The 13,574-nt window shown below is 43.4% G+C and overlaps 1 protein-coding gene and 1 non-coding gene across 2 annotated transcripts in view; one reads left to right on the forward strand and one right to left on the reverse strand.

Annotated features, from left to right (window-relative positions):
• The window catches only part of Chsy1 (chondroitin sulfate synthase 1), a 76,755-nt gene that overhangs the window by 57,883 nt on the left and 5,298 nt on the right, over window positions 1-13,574 (forward strand). The gene's annotated exons all lie outside the window — the stretch shown is intronic.
• LOC111816291 lies at window positions 6,990-7,093 on the reverse strand. The gene has a single exon (XR_002820722.1). It is a non-coding gene; the product is annotated as a U6 spliceosomal RNA (small nuclear RNA).

The raw sequence follows: 13,574 nt of genomic DNA on the forward strand, positions 1-13,574 counted from the left end.
CAGGGCGCACAGAGGGAGGGAGACATCCAGGGCCCCAGTTTCCCCTTGAAGGTTCCCCCGAGAAGCCCCGCTGGGCTTGACTTCCTAAAGGTCCCATTGCTGCCCAGGAGCCCATGGCTGGGATCAAGCCTTGGGCTGGAGGATGCTACTAGTCCAAGTCATAGCAGTGCATATTCGTTTCTAGTGATAATGATTTTAAAACAGCATCATAATTGATGTAACTTTCTATGAGATAGTAGTTTAAGGATCACATGGTTTATAGTTATAGGCTTAGGAAAGACTACTTTGTTCATGAAAGCCCATTTTATTTCCTTGTAACCAGTCTCTCTTACAAGGTAATCTAAGGGAAGCTGATGAGACTTGTGAAGAAGTACATGAAATCTTTTGGACCTTCTTTTCTGAAGTGTATTTTTGAAAATAAAATTTTGACTTTTTAAAGACACCAGTGTCTGTGCTCTTACCCTTCATAGTGCTGTCACCCTTTCCTAATGGCCCTCTATCTCAGAGTCAGAGATTTCAATTTAATTTTGGAAATGGAGGCAAGGTTAGAAAGTGGGATTGTGCAAGGAAGTAATCATGCATGGCCTTCCAGGACAGGGAGCAGCAGGAAGTGGTGGCTGAGACAGTTAAGTACTGCCGCCTTTGACATTCAGAAGCAGCTCTCGCATTCAGTGCCTTTCAGCACTGGGTTACTTTATAACTATTTAGTGATGCAGACCAGCAAATAGGAAACTTGTAAGGGTAAAATTGGCAATAAGTAGTTTTTGCGTCTATATAATTCAGAGCAGGAATTAATTGAAGGTTAGTTTAAATTGGAATAGTAAACTATCATTTTGAATTCTTTATAAAGTGTTGCCTAGCATGCTGTGCTCCTGTTTCTTAGCTGAGGCACTCACGTAGAAAAAAAATGTGGTTACTTGTGAACAGGATAAGAAGCTGTAACACCTGGGTGAACTGAACCAGCATGGTACTGGGTGCAAGAGGCCCACCTGAGGGTTACTGCTGACAGCACAAAAAGAAGTGGAGAAGCACAGGTGTTGTTAGGGTGCTGGTGGCTCTTCTGGGGCTGTTGATCCTCCTGGAGGAGCTTCTCCTGCTGGCTTTCCTGCTACGGACTTGGCTGTCGGCTGTCCTCATCATCAAAGGCGCCCAGGACCCTGTCACTGAGAATGGCTACGGTTCAGTTTGGGGCATTCTGGTCCGTCCTTTGAGCATCACTTCCTGGCTCCAGAGGAAGGTGATGTCCTGTTCAACCTTCTGGAGAGGCTTGTTGCGGTGGCTGCTCTCAGTTGGAGGAGCTCGGGACCTCGCTGTTGCTGCTGATGGCTGTGGCACTTCTGCGGGGAGCACTGGTCCTTGCTCTGAGTGTTGCTTCCTGACTCTAGTGTCTGTCCCTCAGCCTGCTGGCACAGACTTTGTAGCTTCTGCCACTGACCTTGGGCCTTCTTAGCACAGATCTTGAGGCAGGTCTGCCTGAGACATTGTCGTGTGGTCTTCGTGGCCTCCACCTGGACTCATGGGGGCATTCTTGTGGACTCCAGGTCTGCAGTGGGACTTATGCAGGAAGGACGTTGCCATGGGCTCCAGGCCCTCAGCTGGATTCTTTGGTCTTTGGTGTGTGTACAGATTTCCTGCAATCTTTTGAACGTGACTCTGTGGATGACCGTTATCAAAAATAATCCTATAAATTTTGTGTCCTGTATTAAATTGTTCCTCTTGTAAACCCTGGCTACAACACAACAGAAACAGAGGCATAGCCACATTTAATTCACTGAGATGGGTTTACCTCAGATGAACTATTTTATTGTTCCCTTCAGTTGAGAGTACTTGTGTTAGTATCAGTATTAGCGCATACATTGCCTATTATTTTTCTGAGTCAGATTTCTTAGCTCTGTACTTCTGGCAGTGACTTTCTTCCTGGAAGACTCAGTTGCCACATGCAGAGGGCTCTGGCAGAGTTGCTCAGGGCTCACTCCCACCCTGACAAGATGCTGGATGGCCTCTGGATCCTACCCGGTTCTGGTGCTGGGCCAAGGCAGGGCAGCTTAGTGCCCGTAAGCACGAGGATGAAGGAAATGGGGAGCCAGGGAGATGTGGGAATGCGTGAGCGTGGTCCTTCCTTTCTTGGCACCCTCCACTGACCAGACACTGTGCCTGCCTGCTCACAGAGCAGGAATGGTGGCAGCAGGGCCTCCACCAACAGAGAGGGTCTTAGGAAAGGAAAGCTCTGGCGGGACCCCGTGAGGGAGGCCATCTTCCATAGTGCCAGGAACTTCTGTGCTGTGTGCACATTAATTACTAGGGGACTTTTCAACTCTCTTTGCTCTCAGGCTTTATCTGCCTCAAATTTGGTACTGTGGAGTTCACATACTTATTTACAAAGTTTTCAGTTGCCATTTCTAGCGTTTAAACCTCTTTCACTGATGACACCATGCAAGTACACACTAGATCCTCTTTATGAACACTGGTAGAGAGATTGCTCCTGGGCTGGGGAGTTGGAAGTAGGACCCAGTGCCACTGGGGAGTAAAGAAGTCTCAGTCCCAGGTATGGAGATGGTCAGGCTGGTAACCTGGCCATCCTGCCTGCTGCCTGCTTCTGGGAGTGCTGTCGGTGCAGAGACTGGGAGTCACACCTGCAAAGGTGTAAATGTTCTGGAGAGAAGGCAGCGTATTCTTTAGCTTCTGCAACACTGCCTTTGCCTTCTTACTACCTGCAGCTCTCCACCTAGCTTTCCCCCTACCAGAGAGGCCTCTTCTGACCCAGCAGTGAGCACCTTCTCTACTCCCAGCCCCAGTCCTAGCTGTTCTCTTACTTGTATTGTGTTTGACCAAAGCTCTAGTGACCATTTGACACACTTAATGTGTGGGTTACAAGAAAGTAGGCTGCTGTTTTGTTCCCGTCTTGGTCTACAGGGTGTTCAGGGTCTCACTACTAGATCGGACGCGTAGTGATCTGCCTGTTTACAGCCTCCCAAGTGCTGGGATTACAGGCACGCACCACCACGTCCAGTTTCAATCGCTGTCTCAGCGCACCCCAGGGCAGGGCCAGCATGTTCCCGTTTTATGAGTAGACCCAGCCTAGAGCTGGGCCAACTAGGTGGGCACCTCTAATTGTCAAGAACCTAGCTCAGGATAGAACTGAGAGGGCTGCTGGGGAGATAGCTCGACACTCTTAAGTGCCTGCCTAGCAAGCGCAAGGACCCAGGTTCGATCCATGGTACTGCATGCCATGCCAGCTCCAGAACCCCAGGTGCACTGTGCTGGCCAGCAAAACCAGGCATGGTAGCACACGCTTGCAATCCCAGCGCTGGGGAGGCTGAGGCAGGATCACTGAGTTCAAGGCCAGCCTGAGTGGATAGTAAAATCCTGTCTCAAAGAAGACAGAACTGAGGACCAGTACTGGTTCAGTTGTGCAGTGACTGTGGGGGATGGGCATGTTGCTGAAAACAGGGCGAACTGTGGCCCTGTGTGTAAACTGAGACAGTCACCAAAATATTTCATAGGGTTTGCTTAGACTTGGAGCTTCTGGGAGATGACTAAGCACATAAATTACTTAATTTTAGTTAGGGATGGGGAAGTCGTAATAAGCTTGCTTTCTTTTTTAGAGAGGCTGGGACATTTTTGATTTATATTACAAATGTGTATATTTTTAGTTACTAATTTAGCCTCCTGATTGTATTATCTTTTTTTTTTAATTTATTTATTTATTTATTTATAATTTTTTTTTTTGTGTGTGTGTGGCCAGCTCAGCCCACCAGGGAGCGGGGCTGGCTGGCATGTGGTGCTGGGGGATTGAACCGCGGTCCCTGTGCTTTGCTAAGCTTGTTCTAAGTAGGTGCTTTAGACCACTGAGCCATCTCACCAGCCCCCCTGATTGTATTATCTTTCTTTCTTTTTTTTTTTTTTTCCTTTTTCTTACCGACAATAAAACTAAGGACCTTGCCCTTGCCAGGCAAGTGCTATGCTGCTGAACAGTCTATGCCCTTTTTAAAATCAGATGCTTCTGTGGGGAGTGGTGGTTTATGCTTGTAATCTCAGCCCTCAAGAGGCTGAGGCAGGAAGATCATTGAGTTTGAAGCCAACCTGGGCTACAAAGTGAGTTCAAGCCCAGCCTGAACTGCACAGTGAGACCCTGTCTCAAAAAGGGGGAAAAAAAAGAAAGAAAGAAAAAAAAAAACAGATCAGATACTTCTAAAGGGTTAAAGGACCAGATCTAAATTCATAGAAGTTGACTAATGTGTACTTAATGGAATGGTTATGTTGAATGATGGTGCTGGAAAAATAGGTTATTTTGGAAAGGATGATTATTTAGTATACTAAAATTTTAATTTTTAATTTTAATATTTATTTAGTTATTTATTGCGGTACTTGGGATTAAATTCAGGACCTTGCACTTAAGCTACTGAGCTGTCTCTCTGGACTTTACACTAAAAATGTTATTAGCATTTCTGCTCTGGCAAATATTTATAAAGAGAGCCTCTTATACCAGGTTCTCCCCATACTGTGGCTGTAGAAACTGTATGTGAGACCTAAAAACCCTGAATAAACTTCAGTGCAGTGGAGCAGTGGAGAAGGTAGTTGGTGTCATTCTGAGAATTCTACTGGATCCTCTTTGCTCTTGCCTCTCGGAGGATATTGTGTATCCATATTTGAACATCCTGTTCTCTTAGGGCTTGTTGCCATATTTGTTGAGAGTAGGGGATGGGGCCAAGGTCGGCAGGTGCATCTGTGTTGCCTGTGGCTGGTCTGCCTGCTGGGTCATGCCCTGGCAGGGCATGTGGAAATCATGTGCAGGCAGACGCGTGTGCTGTGGTGATCTCTAAGGAGCTGCTGCTTCTCTTTGCTGGGTGCAGTCCTTTGCTTTTATTGGGACATCTAATATTGGTGGGAGACACTTTTTGTTATCTGTGATCAGCCTTTCTGTCCTCTTCAGTAAAGGGATGAGATCTATTCATTTAGCAGACATCTTTTGGGCAGTTATTGGGCTAAGCACTTGGAACAAAAGGGACTTTACCTATAAAGTTTAAAATAGAATTGAATGTATGTGTCAGAAATGAGGAAACATGGCGTCTCATGGTGCATGTGTAAAGGCTCACAAAATGTGTCCTGCTCTCTCACTTTCTTTTTTGTTTTGTTTTGTTTTTTTGAGACATGCTCTCACTGTGCTGTTCAGCCTGTTGTACTCAAGTGATCTTCCCTCCTAAATCTCCCGAGTAGCTGAAGGTTTTTAGGCCTCACATAACAGTTTCTGTAGCCACAGTATGGGGAGAGCCTGGCATAATGGGCTCTTTTTTTAAATATTTACCAGAGCAGAAATGCTAATAATTAACAGAGGTGCACTGCCTACACCTGGCTTTCTCTTTTTAATAAGGATTTGTTTAGATTACTATTTTAGAAAACAAAAGCTATTATTCATTGTGAACTCTTACTTGCATTTTGTTTCCACCTACTTTCCAAAAAGAACTAATATATATATATATATATATATATATATAAATTTTAAATATATATACTTAAAATTTATTTTCCAGCAGACAAATTTCTAAAATGGATTTTCAGCAGGTGCAGTTACAGGGAGGGGCTACACTGCCGACCATACACAAGGCATGAGAAAGCTGTTGGTGTGTCATTGTGACAGAAGTGACTTCACAGTGTAAACAGACACCATTATTGTGTCACTTATGATACTAAAAATAAAGACGCAACTTGGCAAAAACACTTCCGTGTGGTAAAGTTAGGCACGGTAGCTGGGAGGCAAAGCTTCAGTATCGGTCAGGATCCACGTTTCCGTAAGGGCATTCAGCACAGTGGAAGTGACCGCTGCCCAGAAGTTGAGTCTTTCATTTTCTTTCCTCATGTTACTGCCAGAGCAGTGCTTCATACCGTACTTGGGGTGGGGTGATGATCGTTACGACTTGGCTTAGGTTGCACTAAGGAAATTAAAAAGAAAAACATGTGAACTTGCACACCCTCCCAAGAGTTTCTAGGATGGAGACACGGTTCTTCATTAGGTCGGCCCGGGCCGACTGCTTGTCACCTGAGAATTCCTGCTCAGATGCCTCCCTCTCTTGATGCCTGGGACCATCAAGTCATCTGGCAATTGGGGATGCTCTTGGGGCTCCAGATGAATGTATTTAAAGAACAGGAACACACACATTGGCTCCCTAAGGACTAAAGCCTGTGCAAGGGCATCCACTTATAGCCCTAGGTTGGACAAATTCTGGTAGTTCTATAGCCTCGGGGGTTTTGTTTTTGTTTTTTTGTAGGTACATTGAAACAAAACAGAAATGGGTATACAGTGGGTAAGGCATACCAAACAGGTCCCTAAAGAAATGACAGCCCTTTCTCTATGTAGCTACATATAGTTGCCTTGGAAGTGTTTAGTATGTAACCGTCACAATTAAGCTAAGTAATTACCTTTTCCTTTGTGGGTCAGTAAATTCCAGCTGGCACATCTTCATACAGCTGAGTTTTGGACGGAGTCAATTTAGGTTATACAGAGCTTCTACAAAACTTTGTCACAAGTAGTAAAGCTATTCTCTATGACCTACTTTTTTTTTTTTTATAAAATTAGAAAATGTCATTTTAGTATGAATTTTTTATGCTACACATTTACACATTTTTTTTTTTCATGCAAAGCAGCAGTAACAATTGTGCTTATAGGAATGCCCAAGGTTGGTCACAATGGGGGAACATCACTTGCATATCAATAAAAAAAAAAAATGAGATGATTTCTTTAAGAAAACCAAAGCCCAGATTCTAGAGACTTGGCTCCATCTACATTCTTTTCTTCATTCTCTCTCTACTAGACTTCTGGAGCTTAGCTGACAGCAAGGGACAGGAGTTCCTAAGAAAATTTGTGACACTTTTTATCCATACTCATCAGAAAGTCATTGTGTTCTCAGTGGCCAGCTTTTTGCCCTGGTGAGCCAAGTTACTGTTATTGCCCTGTGTATTGTACAGTGCACCTTGAGGTCCTTTGATGGTAAATGAAATACGGCAGCTTCCTGAATTTACATACCATCCTTGCACAAGGACTGTGCTAATCTTCTCTGTATCTTTCCATATGTTCTATGGAAGCAAGCGCGTGTTTACATTTCCATAAAGGTTTTGTTTTGCTTAAAGCAGTGAATGAAGGATGAAGGAACAAAGAATTTATAAATAATTCAAAGTACTGCAAGCAGGTGAAGAGGCGAGGGGCTTGATCCCCTGGCCTGCTGTGCCAACCCCACCCCTGGGGTGCACTGAGAAGGCAATTGAGACTGGGCGTGGTGGCGCATGCCTATAATCCCAGCTCTTAGGGAGCTGTAAACAGACAGGATCACTCCGAGGCCAGTCTAGTAATGAGACCCTGAACACCGTGTAGACCCTTCCCTAAAACATACACACACACCAAAAAAAAAAAAAAAAAAAAAAAAAAAACACCTGAAAGCAAAAAGATTATAACCTGTACTTTTTCTCTAGTGTCTACTTAGCATGAATAATTAACAGGTTTTTTCCCCCTTCTAATTGGTTTTGTTATTCAAATTTAAAATCTTTGATTTTTGGAGTAGTTTTAGGTTCACAGAAAAAGTAAGCAAAATGTACAAAAAGTTCCCAAATAGCTTGTCCCCACACACAGTCTTCTACAATCGAGGCATCGTGCAGCACAGTGGAATGTTCATTACCACCACTGAACCTACACTGATCTGTCATCATTCTCCGAAGTCCGTAGTGGACATGGGCATTTACTCATGGTATTGTACATCCAGTGAATTTAGAAAAATCTCTATTGTGATGTCATACTGTTTTTGGGGCAATAGTTTCATTGCCCCAAAATTCTCTGTGTTCTGCCTTTTCTTCCCTCTTTCCTTTTTTAATCCCTGGCTGCTACTGAACTTTTGTCTCCAAGGTTTGACCTTTTTAGTACTATCATATAATTGGAATCGTACAGTGTGAAGCCTTTTCTGATTAGCAGTGGTGTGGTTTTGGTTTTGTATTTAGTACAGGGTCTCCAGGGTCTCACTACGTAGATCAGACTCCTAGTGATTCTCCAGTTTTCAGCCTCCCAAGCGCTGGGATTACATGCTTGTGCCACCATGCCCAATCTCAATCGCCTTCTCAGTGCACCCTGGGGGCTGGGCCGGCATGGCACTTCCGGGATTGAACCCTGTCTGCTGTGCCCTGCCTAAGCAGGCGCTTTAGTCTGCTAGCTATCTGGCCAGCTCAGTAATGATGTGATTTAATAACGCTTCTTACACATAGTAGTGGTGTGTACTTACCTTTCTCCATTTCTTTCGTGGTTTAATAATTAATTTCTTTTTAATGCCTAATGATACTCCATCATCTGACTGTAACATATGATTTTGTTTTGTATTGTTTTGCTTTTGAAACAGCATCTCACAGTGTAGTCCAGGCTGGCCTTAAATCTGCTGTCTTCCTTTTACCCCAGCCTCCAAGAATGTTGGGGTTAAAGGAATGTATTGTAGTGTGTGGCTTTATCACAGTTTACCCATTCACCTAGGAGAGCTGCTTCTGAGTTTTTTCAGTTATAAATAAAGATGCTGTAAATATCTCTATGCAGGGTTTTGTATGGACCTAAGTCTTTAGCTTCCTTGGGTACATATGATAGAGCTTTGCTTACTTGTGGGCTGTACAGTGAAAAGTGTGTTTAGTTTTGTAAAAAACTGAAAACTCAGAGTGCCTTCTCACTAGCAACAAATGAGCAACAAATGAGAAGTCCTGCTGCCTCACATCCTCTTTTACATAGTGACAGCGTGTTCTGACGTCGTCTCTCACATGGTGACATCATGTTCTTGATGTAGACCTGTCAGTTGTATATGGAGCATCCTGTAACTAGTCAGGTCTCATTCATATAGTTGGCATTTCTTGCCCAAAACTCCCAATGTGATTCCCCTGAAAAATTTAGTTTTCCAAGTGGAGTCTTTAAAATACAAGGTTCTTCCTTTTTGAACTTAATTGGATGAAAATTGGCAAAGCCCACACAAAACTAATTAAGCAAGATTGAATATAGGGATATGTAGGATAACCATATGTCCCAAGAGCCTGAGACACCCAGATTATGCTGGTGGTCTTGGCCTAATTAATGGACTACATCTTTCATCTCAGAAGTTCATGCTTTGGACAGTAAATTGTCTACAATCCTACTGTAGGCATATGAAAATGTTACGTGTTTTAAAATAATGACTGGCTATTGAAACTACTGTAAGTTATGATTTCTCAACATAGGAAACCCATATATTCTTTGAAACAATTTTTAAGACAAAAGGATAAAGAAAACATTTTCTATGGTGAATTGAAGCATCATGTGCACACGAATGAGAACTTGATCTAGAATGTGATAGCCTGTTGATTTGACTGAACTGTGTTTGTAATGCAGAGCAAGAATGTAAACAGTTAATAGGAACAAGGGTCTAAGGAGAATATTGGCATTCATTGCCAGAGGATAAGAAGGACATTTGCTAATGGAGTCTGCAGAAGATATTTGTTAAGGAAGATTAAATGTAAGTCATTGATGGCTCCTCCAGCTGGCCTACGAGTTCCTGGGAATAGCATGACCTGGGGAAGTAGCCCCTCTCAGATTTACCATGGAATGACAGTGTCCTGAAACATCTCATAGTAAGAGAGCTGGCTTTGCTAGCATCAGAGATAATGGAAGAGCGTTTTGGAACAAAGATTAAAGGCTGTTTGGGCCCTGTAATTGGAAATGGAACCATCAGTGTTATTGTCTGCATCTTAAGGGTTTCTTCAATTAGTTCTTTTTTAAGCAAGAAATAACCTTGTTATTAGTAAATGGCCTGTTTGTATTGACTTATATTTTCTTCTGTTAACTGTTTCATAATATTCTTCTAAATAGTATGCCAAATTATAGATCATTGAAATAGCTATGATAATAAAATTGTCTTAAAATTTTAATTTGACACTATGCAAAATATACTTAATTTATAAAAATTAAAACAAAAAACAAAAAATATTGTTATAAAAACAAGTCATTATGTGTTTGTTACTCTTACAGCATTGCTAACTATTCTGATCTTATAGATTGGAGGTTTTATAGAATGGAAACATTTAATAGGAATGTGTCATTACCCCTTAATGCTTCAAATGCTGTTTTACTTCTTGGTGGTAACCTCCTATCACTGCAGCATAAGCCAGGTCAGGAGTATTTGGGTAACATCAGGGAACTGTGGCCAGTCCTATATGGTCACCGAAGGTCTTAGAATTCTTCTTGAAGGCAGCTCTAATATAGTACAGTCGTCTCACACATGAGAAAATGTGAGATTTAATGAGTTCAAGTGATTCATCCAAAGTAATAACCCAGCAGAGCTAGAAGCTGGTTAAGGTACAAACAAAAAAGATATTTTGAGACCTTTGCAAGAGATTCCAGAGTCAAATATAAATAACTTAAATGTACTACAGAGGCAGAGATTACTTGATGGGATCACATGGAAAGGGAAAAGGGCCCGGCCCCACAGCCTGGAAGCTAGAGAGATGGGGTCAGGTGTGGTCTGCAAGGGCTTTCCCCATTTCCCTCCTGTCTTCTAGATTTTTTTTTTCCCACCTGGTTTTAACAACTTTATTGGGATTTGTGTGTTTAATTAGTGAAGTGTTTAATTTTAATTAAATTGTTTTCCTTTCCTCTCTAAAAATTTGAAAATCTGGAGATCATACTTGATTTCACCTTCTTTCTTTTCCATTTTACTACTCTGAGGTAAAAAGAAAGTGATTCCTGACTCCATGAAAACCCTTGGTGATGAGGCTTTATACCGAATGGAGGGGACTGTTAAATGTCCTAACTGACTACAAGGGTCTGGAAGCCAGTGTGGGCAGGTTGTGGCCTGCCTACTCCGAGGTCACGGGAGTTGTGCGTCCTCACATGTTACAGTTCAGCTACTTGCCTGCACCTAAGTCCTTTGTTAACCTCTTTGAGAAGGGCGCCACTCCACTGACGCCCTAACAGGTGTGGGTTTCACTCAGTCTGCAAGTTCGTCTGAAGGGTTCATATTGTGGCATTCCTGGTTAGTGTATGCAGGAGCTCTGGTGAGACAGCCCCGGGCCCAGCTAGCCAGGCATAGATTTGGCCTTATTTTTAAGCTTTCTCCAGTGCTTCTCTCACACACCACTTACTTTTGGTTTGCAGCAGATATCTTATTTACTAAAAAAAAGAATGAATGAATGAGTATAATACAACATTCTTTTAAATCAAATTTTTAGAGTTTAGCCAGAAGGTCCCTACAGCAACTTGTCTGTAGTCTAAAATTCTCAGTCTGTTTTAAGGCTTCTGTGGCCTGCTAGTACTTTTCTCTGGATTGTCCCTGGTGGGTGAACACACACACAGAATTCAGGTCAGGCCTCCGAGACCCGACAGCCCCTACAACATTTTAAGAAATATATTCTTAAGTAACTGGGGTCCTGGTGTCCTCCCAAGCTTTTAAGAAGTATTCGGTTATGTGGAGAAGAGTTGACACCATTCCATATACATACCGAAGCTTCCCACTGGAGCCCACCCTCCATACATGGAGTATGACAGCCAAGAACAAATAGGCAGTTGTATTAGAAGTTCTAGGGAGAAATAACAGAGAGAGCCATATCTTTTGTTTGGAGGGATATATATTTTACATTTGAAAACAGATCCGGGTCAGAGGAGGTAGCCTTGAGCCTGTGTATTACTTAGTATGCATGCTCTGTGATGCATCATCATTCGCTGTTTAACACTGAAATAATACCATTATTTTCCAGTCCTCGATTTGCTGAATGGCTGAGCACTTAGTCAGTGGTCTGTCAGGTGTATGTGGAGTGTCCTCTAACCAGTCAGGCCCAGAGCCAGGCTCTGGAGCAGGCAGCTGGTTCCCACTGTCCCCCGTGAGGTGCCTCTCCTGAGTTTCTCGGACCCAGTGTTGGCTGTCTTTTAGATTTTAGAGGGCTGTAGCGTCCTCTAGCTTCCTAAGATACATGATAGGTCTGAGCCCAGACCATCTGAACATCTCTGGCCTCTCCCTCCTTCCCTGGTGGATATTCTGGCAGGGATCAGCATTCTACACTGCAGAGTTTCCACTCCCTCTTTCGAAGGCATTTATTCTTTTGCTTCTAGTAGTTTTGTCTGTGTCCAGTACCATTCTAGTTTCTGATTATTTGTATATTCTTTTCCCCTTCGGGCCTCTTCAGATGATTTTACTTGATATTCTGAACTTACATTCTTCACACTGAGCACTTAGTGTTCTGGTCCAGGCACGTGGGCTCTTCATTTCTGTACCCATTTTTCATAGGTTGTTTTCCCTTCCCATGGACTTTCTCTTTTTAGAAGACTTTTTTTCCTTTTCTGTGTCTTGCTTTTTGTATTTCCTGGGCAATCTTGAACTTTACTTTCCAACACTACTTTTTACCTTTTATTTTGCTATTTCATGTTTCATTATAAGTGAAGGAGTCTGCCCGCTGCCATCCCAGCCTGACCAGAGACCCCACTTAGTCCCTGCTCCCAGCAGGGTGGCACCTGGTAACCCATATTACACTGAGCCCTGCTGGTGATAGCAGCCACAATTCCCTGCACAGTTTGGGCCGCATCCGTGGGCAGCCACTGCCCTTTAAAGCCTTATTCTTGACAGGTAGGCACAGCCCCCTTTCACTGAGACCCCCCACCCCCTGTGACTCTGTAAACACCCCATAACCGTACAGCAGGGTCTGCTTGAGGTCTCAGTCCTGCAGTGGCTCCTCTCTGGTCTCTCAGCTCCAGACGGGTTCTGAAATACCCTGTCCTGGTGCGCACACACCTTTGTTTCTTTTCTTCTCTTTTCCTAACAGTAAGAGTTCTGTTTTTTTCTCTGCTTTTATTTTTTGTGGCATTCTATTTTTATTACATGGACATAATGCCTTTCTTTGGCTGTACTAGTTTTGTTGTTGGTTTGGTTGTTGAAGCTTTCTTCTGTTCACTGTGCTGTTCCTGTTTGGGCCGTGCTCGCTCTTTCTTTGTCTTGTCTCTGTCTCTCCCATTGGAACCCACTTTCAGCTGCCTGATCCTTGGCCACTGATCCTCTTCTACAGGTGAAGCATTGAAAGCTTGCCTGGGGCTTCTGTACTTGAGCTTTTGAAAATAAGTGTATTCGCTAGTGTCCAGTATTTTGGTTGGCTTTTTGTTAAGGACTGTAGATCTGTGGGATGATTGATCCAGAAAAAACTGTCCAGGTTCTGGCTGGGAGGAGGAGTGAGGATATGCGTGCTAGGTGGCAGGACTGGGTCCTGATCGAGTCTGCAGAGAGTTTGGTTCCTTCTGTCCTTCTTACATTGTCCCCATTAAGTATTGATGTTCACTTTCTGGAGAATGAAACTTCAGAGTTCCGTAGTTAGCAAGGCAGCAGCTCCGGAGGAGTGGAGAAGATACCCTATAAACAGTTGTATTCAGAAAAAACCGTTGTAAGTGCTGGAAGTGTAAATGTTGAAATCTTCATGCTACTCGCCAGCAGCTGATCTAGTTACAGTGGTGGACAACCCTCCACACATTTCAGCAGCGGCCCTGCCATCTGGGTAGCAGGGTGACTTGGAGCATGTCTTTTGTGTGTGTGTGTGTGTGTGTGTGTGTG

Source organism: Octodon degus, unplaced genomic scaffold (genome assembly GCF_000260255.1).
Source record: "Octodon degus isolate 3935 unplaced genomic scaffold, OctDeg1.0 scaffold00002, whole genome shotgun sequence".
In the NCBI taxonomy this organism is placed as follows: domain Eukaryota; kingdom Metazoa; phylum Chordata; class Mammalia; order Rodentia; family Octodontidae; genus Octodon; species Octodon degus.